Raw genomic sequence first — 13,941 nt, 5'->3', positions numbered from 1 at the left:
TTATAAATTGAGGTGCATTCTGGTTGGGTGCATAGATATTGATAATTGAGATCTCATCACATTGAGTATTACCCTTTACAAATATAAAATGGCCATCCTTAACCTTGCTTATTTTTTGTTGGTTTAAACCCTATTGTATCTGCAAATAAAATTGCCACTCCTGCTTTTTTCTGCTTTCCATTAGCCTGGAATATAGATGACCATCCCTTCACCCTGAGTCTATATTTATCTTTTAAAGTAAGATTCGATTCTTGAATACAACAGATGTCTGGTCTGAGTTTCTGTATCCAATCAGCCAATCTGTGTCTCTTTAGAGGACAATTTAAGCCGTTCACATTGATTGAAATTATTGATAAGCCTGGTAAAATTTTAGGTATTGAGTTGCTCAAAAGTCCAGTAGACATTTTTAATCCTTTCACCCCTGTGGAAGTTGGAATTTGATCAAAAGTTTCTGAGTGAGTTTACTTTTGTGGTGGAGGATTGCCCTGGTCATTATGGAGGATGGGTTTGAGAATTTCCTGGAGAGCTGGTTTAGTTATAACAAATTTCTTCAACATGTGAATGTCATTAAAGTATTTAATTTCTCCATCATAGATGAAATTCAGTTTAGCTGGATAAAGGATCCTGGGTTGAAAGTTATTTTGTTTTAAGAGATTAAAAGTCAATGACCACCCTCTTCTTGCCTGAAAGGTTTCAGCAGAGAGATCTGCAGTCATTCTAATACTCTTCCCCTTGTAGGTTTTGGTTTTCTTATGTCTAACTGCTTTCAGAATTTTCTCTTTCATATTAACTTTAGTGAAGTTAATTATGATGTGTCTGGGGGATGTCTTGTTCAGGTTGAGTCATGCTGGGGTTCTGAAACTATCTGCTATCTGAATTTCAGAATCTCTTGGCATGTATGGAAAGTCCTCTTCATATTTCATGAAGAAGAGCCTCTGTGTTTTGTGAAGCAACTTTGTCTCCTTCAGGGATTCCTATAAGACAAATATTAGTTTTCTTTGAATTATCCCAGAGCTCTCTGAGAGAAAGATCCATTTTTGATCTCCATTTCTTTTCATCTTTAAGCACTTGGGTTCATTCAAAAGCTTTGTCTTCAATGTCAGAGATTTTTTCTTCTGCCTCGTCCATTCTGTTAGTGAGGGATTCTACCATATTTCTCAGATCTTTGAGGGCTGCAAACTCTTGCCTCAATGTTTCAAAATCTTTGATCATTTTATCTTTGAAATCATTGAATTCTTGAGATATCTTTTGAATAATTTCTTGAAACTCTAATTCCCTCCTTTCTTCCATTCTGTTAATCTTATTTGCTATCCAAATTCTGAACTCAATTTCTGACATCTGAGCCATCTGTTTATGGATGGGGTCTTCAATTGCATCCGCCCCATTTTTCCTTGGAGGAGTTGATCTACTCTGGTTATTCAAGTGGCCAGAATTTTTCTGCTGATTCCGCCCCATGCTGAATTTACACCCTTTGGAGTCTGTATCAGGACTGTTCAGTCAGTGGCTGCCACCAGCGAAGGTGCCAGCTTCCTCTGGCTGCCCAGAGAGGCAGAGCATGTCCATCCTATAGAGCCTTAGGGGTGTGAGCCATACTGTTCCCAGTTTTGCTGCTGCTGCTCTTCACCTTGGGGTACCACCATTCCAGTGTGGTTCCCTCTTGACTGACTGTCCTCTCACAATTCTCAAGCTGCCATCTAGGGATGCTGGGGGTCATGTGGCTCTAGCAGGCAGTTCTGGGCCCACCCAGTGTGGGTGCTGGGGGTGAGTAACTCTACTGCAGCCCACAGGGAGTGTCACTAGCAAGCAGTTTCAGCCTTCCTGGCTTGGGTGCCAGGAGCAGGGAACTTGGCGGCCACCCACAAGGTGCGTGCTGGTCTGGCAAGTAGTTCTGGGCCCTCCCAGGAGCAGGGCACTCAGCAGCTGCCCATGGATCTAGCAAGCAGTTCTGTACCCACCTGACCCAGGTGCCAGGAGTGGGAAACTCGGAGGCTGCCAGCAGGGTGCGCAGGTCTAACAAGCAGTTCTGCGCCCGCCCAGCCTGGGTACAGGGAGTGGGGAATTCCATGGTCACCCACATGTCTATCAAGGAGTTCTAGGCCTCCCTGGCCCGGGGGCTGAGAGCAGGGAACTCGGTGGCTGCCCGTGGGGCACACGCAGCCCAGGTGCCAAGAGCTGGGAATCGGTGGTCACCTACGGGTCTAGCAGGCAGTTCTGGGCCCACTCAGTCTGGGTGCCAGGAGCCGGGAAGTCGGTGGCTGTCTGAGGGTCTAGCAAGCAGTTCTAGGCCCACCTGGCCAGGGTTCCAAGAGCAGGGAACTCAGTGGCTGCCTGCAGGGCCTACACAGGTCTAGCAAGCAGCTCTGAGCCCGCCTGACCAAGGTGCCTGGAGCAGAGAACTCAGGGACCACCCACGAGTCTAGCAAGCATTTCTGGGCCCACCGGCCCTGGTGCTGGGAGCCACGGGACTCGCACGGCTCTTGCATGTCTCAGGCCGCAGGAGTGGGGAATCACTGGTGCCCAGGGAATGCATGTGGCTCTAAGAGGTCTCTGGCTCCAGGGCCAGGACTGGGCGCTTAGTCCCACAGGGGTGGGAGATGGTGCTCTTGGCCCCCCCCCCCACTGTCTCTGTAGGCAAGGGGGGAAGGGTGGACTGGAAGTTCAAATGGCAGTGAAAAACATTCGTTCAGCTTTTCTGCCTGGTGAGAGAGTGTTCGGGAATCTCAGCAGGGTTCCTGTAGGAGAGTAGACCCCTCTTTCTGTAGCTCTCACACGTGGGGTGAGATAATAGGTCCTCAGCTCACTGTTCACCTGTACAAAACTTACAGGAGCAGATAAAGAGAAAACAAAGAGAAAAATACAACTTTCTTAGGGGAGAGGATGGAGATTTTTCCTTTGGGGTGTATTATGTACCTGCTGATTACTTTCTTGGAGTCTCAACTTGCCTCAACAGAGGTGTCCTGCAGATATCACTCTTCTCTCTCATCTGGGCTCCCAATCTTCAAAATTATTGGGTATTTTCCAGACATTATCCTTCCCTCTGCACAGGAGCCTCTGTTGGAGGCTGGCACCTATCAGCCATCTTGCCCCTCTCCCGAGTTTAAGAGTTCTTATATATTCTGGATTCTCTTATCAGATATATAATTTGCTATTATTTTCTTCAATTTTGTATATTGTCTTCTTACTTTCCTGATAAAGGTTTTTGAAGCACAAACATTTTTTATTTTGATGAAGTTCAATTTGCTTATTTTTTGGCTGTTCATACATTTGTTATCATACCAAAGAAAACATTTCCTAGGCTTAGCACCTGTGGCTCAAGTGGCTAAGGTGCCAGCCATATACACCTGAGCTGGCGGGTTTGAATCCAACCCAGGCCCACCAAACAATAATGATGGCTGCAACCAAAAAATAGCCGGGCGCTGTGGTGGGCACCTATGGTCCCAGCTACTTGGGAGGCTGAGGCAGGAGACTCGCTTGAGCCCAGGAGTTGGAGGTTGCTGTGAGCTGGGATGCCATGCCACTCTACCCAGGGGGACAGCTTGAGGCTCGTCTCAAAAAAAAAAAAAAATTTTTCCTAAATAAAGGTCAGGAAGATTTACAACTATGTTTTCTTATTTTTTTTCTAGATTTTTTTTTTTTACATATACATGTGATTATTTAAGTTTCCACTTTTTGCCTTCACAGAATTAAAAAGGCTTAAAATTTAATAACAACAATAATGTTTAAGATAAGGACTAGAAACAAAAACCTCATAAAGAATGAATAAAGATAAATACATTCAGAAAAGAAATCAGATGGTTGCTGCAATGAAGTATTAAGCAATGTGTTTTCTTATTTTTATTTCAGATTAATATGAGGGTACAAACAATCAGGTTACAATGTTTGCATTTCTTAGATGAGGTTCCTGTTGTAGTTGTGCCCCACACCCAGGAGGTGTGCCCTATACCCTTAGTTTTCTTTTCTTGTTGATGCAGGATCTTGCTATATTGCCCAGGCTGGAGTGCAGTGGCTATTCACAGGTGCACCCTACAGCCTTAAACTCCTGGCCTCAAGTAATCCTCTGCACTTCAGACCCCTAAGTAGATGGGACTACATGTGCACACCACCATGCCTGGCTTACATCTATTTTTGCTAAGAGTTTTATAATTTTAACTCTTACATTTAGGTCTCTAATTTATTTTTAGTTAATTTTGTATATGGTGTAAGGTAAGGATCCATCTTCACTCTTTTTGTATATGGATTTCTAGTTGTACCAGCATGATTTATTGAAAAGACCTTTCTTTCTCCATCAAATTATCTTGACACCCTACTAAAAAATCAATTGATCATAAATGTGTTTCTTTCTGAATCTTCAATTCTATTACATTGATCTATATTTCTACCCTTATGCTAATACCACTGAGTTTCTCCTGAAAAGCAATATAAGAATTGAGAATTTGATAAAGAGTGCATTGAATTTGTATATTAATTTGGGGATTACTGTCATAACAATATTAATTTTACTAATCCAGGAACTTGGGGTGTCTATTTATTGGCATCCTAAAATTTAGGCATTTTAGGATTTTTAATTTTTCTTTCAGTAATGTTTTATAGTTTTTAGTGTATAAATCCTGTACTTTTTTTGGTTAACTTTATTCCTGAGAATTTTATTGAATTGCATGCTATTATAAATAGAATTATATTTCTTTAGTCATTTCATATTGCTCATTGCTAGTGTATAGAAATATAATTGACTTTTGTATATTGGTCTTCTTTCAGCAACATTGCTGGTCTCATTTATTAACACAAATGGTTTTGTTATGAATCCTTTAAGATTTTCTATATACAAGATCATCTGCAAATAGAAATGGTCTTTCTTCTTTCCAATCTAAATCCCTTTGTTTCTTTCTTTTCCTTGTTGAAATGCCCTGCTAGCACCTTAAGTACAATGTTAAATAAAGTGGCAAGAGCAGATATTATTATCTTGTTATGATCTTAGGAAAAAAGCTTTTAGTCTTTTCACCATTAAATATGATGTTATCTGTGAGTATTGCATAGATATCTTTTATCAGGTTGAAGACGTTCCCATCCATTCCTACTTTGTTCAGTGTTTCCATTATGAAATGTGTTGGTTTCTGTCAAATGCTATTGTGCATGTATTGTGGTGATTTGTGTGGTTTTTGTCCTTTATCCTATTAAAATGGTATATTATATTACTTGATTGTCACATAAAGAGCCAAATTTGTGTTCCTGGGATAAAACCTATTAGTCATGGTTTTATTAGCATTTTGCTGAGGATTTTTACATTTATATACAAAAAAATACATTGATTTTCTTAAAATTTTTTCCTTGTGAGGACTTTTTCTAGTTTTTGGTATTAGATTAATATCAGCCTCATAGAATAAATTGGAAAGTGTTTTTTTATCCTCTACCTTTTGAAAGAGTTTGTAAACGATTCATGTTAATTCTTCTTTAAACTTGTGGTAGAATTCACCAATGAGGCCATTTGGGCCTAAGGATTTTTTTTTTTTTTTTGAGGGAGGGGAATAGAACATTTTAAAATTGTTAATTTATCTCTTTGCTTACTGTAAGTCCATCTATATTTTCTATTTCTTCTTGGATCAATTTTGGTAGTTTCATCTATTTTATCTAATTTGTTGGCATAAGAGCATTCATTATATTCCCTTTTTACTTTATGTAAGGCCAATAGGCCAAAGTCTCTTCCGTCCATTTCTGGCTTCACTCTTTGAGTATTTTTTTTTTCTTGGCATAGACCCTTCATTGCTTTTAAATAATTATAAAATAATTTGTGTTTCCCAGAACTTCACTTCACTCCAAACCTTCTTGATCTACCTGAGAAGAGTCATTGTGGAAGAGGTTGAATACAATCTGTTCATTGACCTTTAACATAATTTCTTCCACTTCTTTTGTGCTTCTGCCAAGAGAGGATTTTCAGTCTTTATTAATAGAAAGGAGCATGGATAACCACAAGAGTGTAACCAACAAAGATAGCCTTATGAAAAACTACTTTTCCATTATGAATTATAAGAAAATTTAGGCATAATATTTATAAATGCAATATTCTATCTATTTTGAATCATTGTTAATAGATATCAATTAGTTATGCATTAAAATGTTAATCTATTAAGTTGTGTAATTTATCATTGGCCACATATCTGTGTTAAACTTATTAAAACATGTGAAAAGGATGCAAACAAGGTAAAGTCATTTCTAAAGAGGGAAAGAGTGAAAATGTATCAGAGATAGAATTTTAATTGTGAAGGTAAAGATTTAACAATGAGAGAGAAACAGAAATTTGAGGCAAATGTACCATTTATGTCAACCTATGCAAAACCTAGGTAAGAGGTTCTCAGATGTAATTTTAATAAGCAGAGATCATAACAGGAAAATTTAGATATAAGGAACACTGAAGTTTTATTATACTAATAAGTAAAGGAAATAAAACTGTGTTACCCTGCTGAACTGAGGGACTTAATTCCTCAGCATCAGGAATTGCCTCAGTAGAAAAAATCTGCCTCATCTACAGACATACTTCCTTTACTCAGTCACCCTTCATTCAGTGACTGGCAAATATGGGGTATAACATCTAGCCTCTTCAGTCAGATTGGAAATAATTCTGAAGAGACATCCCACCTTCAGATTTCCTTGTGGTTGGTCTTGTTGAGACATTTGTTAAGACCACCCCTCAGCCCAACTTTTTCTTCTGTCCAGCCTTGCTTTTTTCTTTTTCTCACAAGTATTGACTCTGAGAATTTTCATGTTTATATATCTCCATCTCAGAATGTGCTTTCTAGAGAATTCTATGTACAACATATATCAATGTGTATAAACATAAAAGCCAACTAATAATAAACAACAGCTTATATTTAAACCAGAAGATATAATTGTAATGGTAGTACATGGATAATGTGGTTTAGCAGAGCATGTCAGCTTTCTATATAAAGTTCATCTGTCCTTTTAGTTAGTGACAGATCCTGATTTATCTGAGACAGCAATGTGCCCTATCTGAAGGCCATATTTTCTAGCCTTCCTTGTAGCTAGGTGTGCCACATGACTAAGTTATAACTATCGAAATGTCAAACTTGGAACTTCAGATAGAACCCTAGGAACTAGGCTCAGAGAGTAGGCATTCCTCTCTTGGAATTCTTGCCCCTCCTTCCTACTGCCTTGAATGGGAATGCAATGGCTAAACCTCCAGCAATCATACTGCCACCTTGAATATAGGAGCCAGGATGGGGACACAGAGAAGCGGGATGTCTGATGAGTCCATGGGACACCATATACTCCTGTCTTGCTACCTCTAGACTTCACAAAATATACAAAGGTTTTTTGTGCCTTGTATATAAAATTTTGTCAGCCTTTGCTATTTTACCCACTGTTAGTTTTAACTTTCTATTATAAAAGGCCAAATCTAACAGTAATTTAAACAGATGGCTAATTGTATGCTTTTCTGATAATACAGAAAGTAAAAAAAAATGGAAAATGGTTAATTATTTGACTTGTAATGTTCTTATGGAGTAATTTTACTTCTAGGGACAAATTCTAAGAAAACTAAACAAACACATATATATGTGTGCATGCAGCTTTAAGAACAAAGATGTTTACATAATGAGAAGAATAAAAACTACCTAAGCATGAAACATAAAGGGATAGGTAATAAAACATGATACAGCCACTAAATCAAAAAGTTAAAAAAAAACTAGGAACATTTTATATACATACACACACACACACACATATATATATATATATATTTTTTTTTTTGAGACAGAGTCTCATTTGGTGACCCTGAGTAGAGTGCCACGGTATCATACCTCACAACAACCTCCAACTCCTGGGCCCAAGAGATCCTCTTGCCTCAGCCTCTCAAGTAGCTGGAACTACCAGCTGGAACTACCACTATGCCCAGCTAGTTTTTAAAGACAGAATCTTGCTCTTGCTCAAGGCTGGTCTCCAACTCCTGAGCTCAGGCTATCCAACCATCTCAGCCTCCCAGAGTGCTAGGATTACAAGCATCAGCCACCACACATAGCCAAGGAATATTTTATATTAAAAAGCATTTTGTGGTAACAATTAAAACTTTACTTTTATGAAGTAAAAGTAAAACTACCCCTCTTTCACACTAGATCTACACTCTTGTTTCCAATGCAATATGTGTCTTTCTATAACTTTTCCTATGTATAAACATATACAGATATGTATTCATATACACAAACATTTTAAAAAGTAGATTATGACACATATATAGGCAAAATTGTCAATAGCATGGAGAAATGCTCATATAATACAATGCAGTTTTACAAATAACATAAAATGCAATATATTACAGAAAAAAGCCTACAGTGAAATATATAATCAAATTTGAAAATAAATAAATATTAAGTACTAATTGTCAATATTAATGAATAATATTTACTATTAATAATTAATATTTTCTCCTAGAACTAACAGAGTTCTCTCCACAATCCACATAAGGCTTAAAGTAAAAACATTTTGCCACATTTCAAGGGAAATACTTGAGGCTGAGGGTACATATTTGAACCACCTGCCTTCCAGTTCCATCCAACATGACCTAGAAAATTTTAAAATATGTAAAACCCTAAATCAGTCCTGGAAGCTAGAAAAGGAAACTATACAAATGCCAGAAACTTCAAAGAATTTCTTTTAAATCTTGTGCAGTTGGGACCAGATTAAAGAAGGACATCCAGGGCCAATTTTCTATAGCCAAAGGAGCAGCGTGACCTGGAGGGAAAGGCCCACAGGCTGACAACAGGATCCCATCAGTGACTCTTTAAGCTCTTAGAAATTGTGAAAATGTGACAGTATTAGAATTGGCAAATAGTGGTAAATATTTCAAGCAGAAAGCCCATGCTTGGAGTCAATAGCTATATTATTGGGTGTTATCCCCCGACTTTGAAGATTGTCACTATCTCTGGAGCTGGTCCTGAAGAAAAGTCTTAAGTTACCCCCTATAGCAGGTTGTCACTGGCAGCAGCAGGTTTCAATGATGCAGTGGGCACCAGGCTGGAGACCTCAGCCCAGGGAGCTTCGGTGGGTCAGGGCAGCTGCATGGACCTTACAGAAGCCCTACAGAGAACTTGCACCATAAAATCTAGCATAGCACTTTTACCAAATACAAAAATGGATCTTTATAAAGACAAAGTCCAGATGATTATATTTTTAAAAAAACTGACCCCTTCTTCCATAGTACATGAGAATTCATTTGAGATGGAGCATAGAAGTAAAATTGAAAAGTAAACCAATAATGAAAACATGATGTCTTCATGATCTTTGTTTGGGCAAATTTCTTTAAAAGAACACCAAGGAGGCGGAGGCAAGATGGCCAAATGGGGCCAGCTTTCCACAGAGGCTCCCATCCAGAAGGAGAGTTAAAGGAAAGAAGTTTAGCAAGTTGATGGTTTGGAGCTAAGCCAAGAGAGAAGGTTGAAGAACACACATTAACCTTGCTGAGGTAAAGTGCAACCCCAAGGAAACAAACAATATGTACAAAATCCATAGCCAAGTAGACGAGAGTTCCCTCCCCCATGAGATCAGCTCACAGTATACTTTCTACAAACAAACAGGTAGAGTTCAAATATCCTCCCATTTTATCCCATGGGAAAGACCCTATAAAAACTGAACTCCTTCAGCCCTAATAGTGTGCCATGGCACTGTCCTGCCAGGCATAAAACTGTATATATTCTCTACCTGCAATTCTGAACCCCCAGCATCCCCTCCACTCTGACCCCAAGGTCTGGAAGGTTATCATCCATGGAGTCCAGATTATTAGACATTTTCTTGAGAGATACAGACAAGACATGGGCTGTTGCAGGTCTAGGCTGATTCTGTAGCATGGGTGTAAGGAGAAGACAGTAAACTGAGGGAACCATACAGGAGAGAGAGAGGTGGTGTCCTGTGGCATGGAGCAGCAGCAGCAGTGGTGGGATCAATAGGGCTCACACCCCTGGGGATATTTCGGAGAGACACTCCCTGTCTCTCCACTGGAGGAACAGATCTGGGACAGAAAAGGAGGCCCCATGAGCAAAGGGTATGCCTAAGGTGGTACCTTCCTGGGTGGAGAGCAGAGGAGACAGAGACTAGAATATGCACATGCAGAGACAGCATACTTCCAGGGTGGGCCTGAGTCAGAAGGACTGCTTTAGTGAACCCAGGAAGCACCTTGGCCCCCAGGAGATCTTAACTGAGGCAAAAGCAGGTAGGGAGAGGCTGGAACTGAGAGTTGAGTGTGAGCTCTAACAGTGCCCGCCCTAGCACAGAGTACAGTGGAGACAGACATGTAAGCTCTGAGCTGCAGCACAGATACAGGGCTGAGTCACAGTTTCTGTGAACTCAAACAGTGCCTGGTCTGCAGGGGAATATAGCTGGGACAGAAATATAAATTCTGCAAAAACATAAGTGTCAGCAACGTCAATCTGGGGCAGGGCTGGAACTGAGTGAACTGCCTGAGCTTCCATTAAGCCCCCGAGCTCATCAGGCCTCAGGTCCCTCTGCCAGATGGTGACAGAGTGTGGTGGCCTAGTAGAGGAGACATAGATCCCCCCATGACTCAGGCAGGCACAAACCCCTGGAGCATCTACTCATTGGAGGGAACTGGGTCACAGCCCTGCAGGGTTACCAGTGACTGGGAGTGACTGAGGTGCAAGGTGGGGAAGGAGACATCTACCTACCCAAACTAATTCATTTGCTGGGTGGGTCCTTCTGACTCCATGGACCACCAGAGTGAATCATACTCAACCTGCGAGCAGACCCCCACTATCAGTTGCTGGAGACCTTTTGAACTCTCCCATTTCAGACTGGGTGCTGAGTGGTACAATTGATTTAGATCTCTCAGACTGGACCAATCACTCGAGGACTATCCAAAGTGGTATGGGGAGGCAGGGTGACTTACTGGTATTTCTCCACAGCTGAGAATTCAACCCAGAGTAACTGATTCACTAGGATTGGACAGAGACCAGCTAAAAACAAGACAGAGCCATGTAGCCCTACCACACCAAGCAGGTCCCCAGTGTCTCAGGCCGTAGCACTGTATGGGTCCTTTGCAAAGCTCTAGGGGAAAAGGTACAGACACCAGTCCCAGGTCTTGGGCAAAGGGATGGTAAATCACGATTCTAGGAGTCCCCAATTCAACTTCAGCTTATTTGCTCATCTAGCCAAATGATGTAAAATAATCATGGGGTGGAATCAGCAGAAAAACTCTGGTAACATGAATAATCAGAGTATATCAGCTCCCCCAAGGAACAACATGACAGACACAACAGAAGATCCCATTCATAAACAAATGGCTGAGATGTCAGAAATCGAATTCAGAATTTGGAGAGCAAATAAGATTAATAGAATGGAGATAAAGTTGGAATTAGAAATTCAAAGAGCGTTTCAAAAGTTGTCTCAAGAATTCAATGAATTCAAAGACAAAATCACCAAAGATTTTAACACATTAAGACAAGAACTCGCAGCCCTCGAAGATCTTAGAAATACAGTGGAATCTCTCAGTAACAGAATGGAACAGGCAGAAGAAAGGATTTCTGACATTGAAGACAAAACTTTTCAATGCTCCCAAACTCTCAAAGAGGAAGAAATGTGGAAAACAAAAACAGATCATTCTCTCAGAGAGCTCTGGGATAATTCAAAGAAAACTATTTGCCTTATAGGAATTCCAGAAGGCAATGAGGTTGCTTCGAAAGGCCCAGATGCTCTACTTCATGAGATAATGAAGGAAAACATTCAGGATATGCCAAGAGATTCTGAAATTCAGACAGCAGATAATTTCAGAACCCCAGCACAACTCAACCCAAGTAAGACATCTCCTAGACACATTATAATTAACTATGCAAAAGTTAATATGAAGGAGAAAATCCTGCAAGCAGCCCGACATAAGAAAATTATACCCTACAAGAGGAAGAATATTAGAATGACTGCAGATCTCTCTGCTGAGACCTTTCAAGCTAGATTAGGGTGGTCGACGTCTTTTAATCTGCTAAAACAAAATAATTTTCAAACCAGGATCCTGTTTCCAGCTAAACTGAGTTTCATTTATGATGGAGAAATTAAATACTTTAATGACATTCATATGTTGAAGAAGTTTGCCAAAACTAAACCAGTTCTCCAGGATATTCTCTAAACCTATCCACCAGTGCAATCCTCCAGCACATAAGTAAACTCATTCAGAAACTTTTGATCAAATTCCAACTTCCACAGTGGAGAAAGGATTAAAAATGTCCACTGGACTTTCGAAAAACTCGATACCCAAAATTCTACCAGGCTTATCAATAATTTCAGTTAATGTGAACGGCTTGAATTGTCCTCTAAAGAGGCACAGGTTGGCTGACTGGATATGAAAACTCAGGCCAGATATCTATTGTATACAAGAATCTCATCTTACCTTAAAAGATAATTATACACAACAACTAAGAAAATGACATGAAGGCTATGCCAACCAATTGGATGAAGTATTTCAAATCATATATAGAAACAACACACTACACCATGAGAGTATTAATGTACACAGCTATGTTCAATAAAAAAATAAGTGAAAAAAGAAAAGATAGGAAAGACATGAAAAGTATGATGCAGAGATACTACTATTACTTCATGACAATAAATTTGACAAGGTATATGAAAAAATAAAATTCTTGAGAAAGCCCTACACTATTACATATATTAAGTTAAACTGTAGGTAAAAACCTTTGTAAAAGGAAATTCTATGACTAGGTGGTTTTACTAGTGATTTCTACCAAACATTAAAAATATATAAATAAAAATAAGAGAGAGAAAGAAAAAAAAAGATAAATATAGACTCAAGGATAAGGGATGGTCATCTGTATTTCAGGCAAATGGAAATCAGAAAAAAAGCAGATGTTGTAGCTTTATTTGCAGATACAATAGGCTTGAAACCAACAAAAGTAAGGAAAGATAATGATGGTCACTTCATATTTGTTAAGGGAAACACTCAACATGATGAGATTTAACATTTATGCACACAACTAGAATGCACCTCAATTTATAAGAGAGACTCTAACAGACATGAGCAACTTGATTTCCTCCAGCTCCATAATAGTCAGAGATTTTAGCACCCTTTTGGAAGTGTTGGATAGATCCTCCAGGAAGAAACCAAGCAAAGTAATTTTAGATTTAAATTTTCAACACTTAACAATTGGACTTAACAAACATCTACAGAACATTTCATCCTAACACAACTGAAAACACATTGTTCTCATCAGACCATGGAACATACTCCAAAACTGATCACATCTTAGGTCACAATTCTAACCTCAGCAAATTTAAAACAATAGAAATTATTCCTTGCATTTTCTTGGACCATTATGGAAAAAAAGTTGAACTCATTAACAACAGGAATTGGCATAGTCATACACAGACATAGAAACTAAATAACCTTATGCTGAATGACAGCTGGGTCATAGATGAGATTAAGAAGGAAATTACCAAATTTCTGGAACAAAATGATAATGAAGACATAAATTACGAGAACCTCTGGGATACCACAAAGGCAGTCCTAAGAGGGAAATTTATAGCACTGCAATTTATAGCCTTCCTCAAGAGAATGAAAAGAGAAGAATTTAACAACTTAATGGAACATCTTAAGCAACTTGAAAAGGAAGAACATTCCAATCCAAACCCAGCAGAAAAAAAGAAATAACCAAAATTAGAACAGAATGAAATAAAATTGAAAGCAAAAGGATTATACAACAGATCAATAAATCAAAAAGTTGGTTCTTTGAAAAGGTCAATAAAATAGATAAACCTTTGGCTAACCTAGCCAAGAAAAAAAGAATAAAATCTCTAATTTCATCAGTCAGAAATAGTAAAGATGAAATAACAACAGACTCCTCAGAAATTCAAAAAATCCTTAATGAATATTACAAGAAATCTATTCTCAGAAATACAAAAATCTGAAGGAAATTGACC

The sequence above is a fragment of the Otolemur garnettii genome, unplaced genomic scaffold (genome assembly GCF_000181295.1).
Source record: "Otolemur garnettii isolate 467f Iridium unplaced genomic scaffold, OtoGar3 scaffold00078, whole genome shotgun sequence".
In the NCBI taxonomy this organism is placed as follows: domain Eukaryota; kingdom Metazoa; phylum Chordata; class Mammalia; order Primates; family Galagidae; genus Otolemur; species Otolemur garnettii.
Note: the sequence above shows the minus strand (reverse complement) of the source record.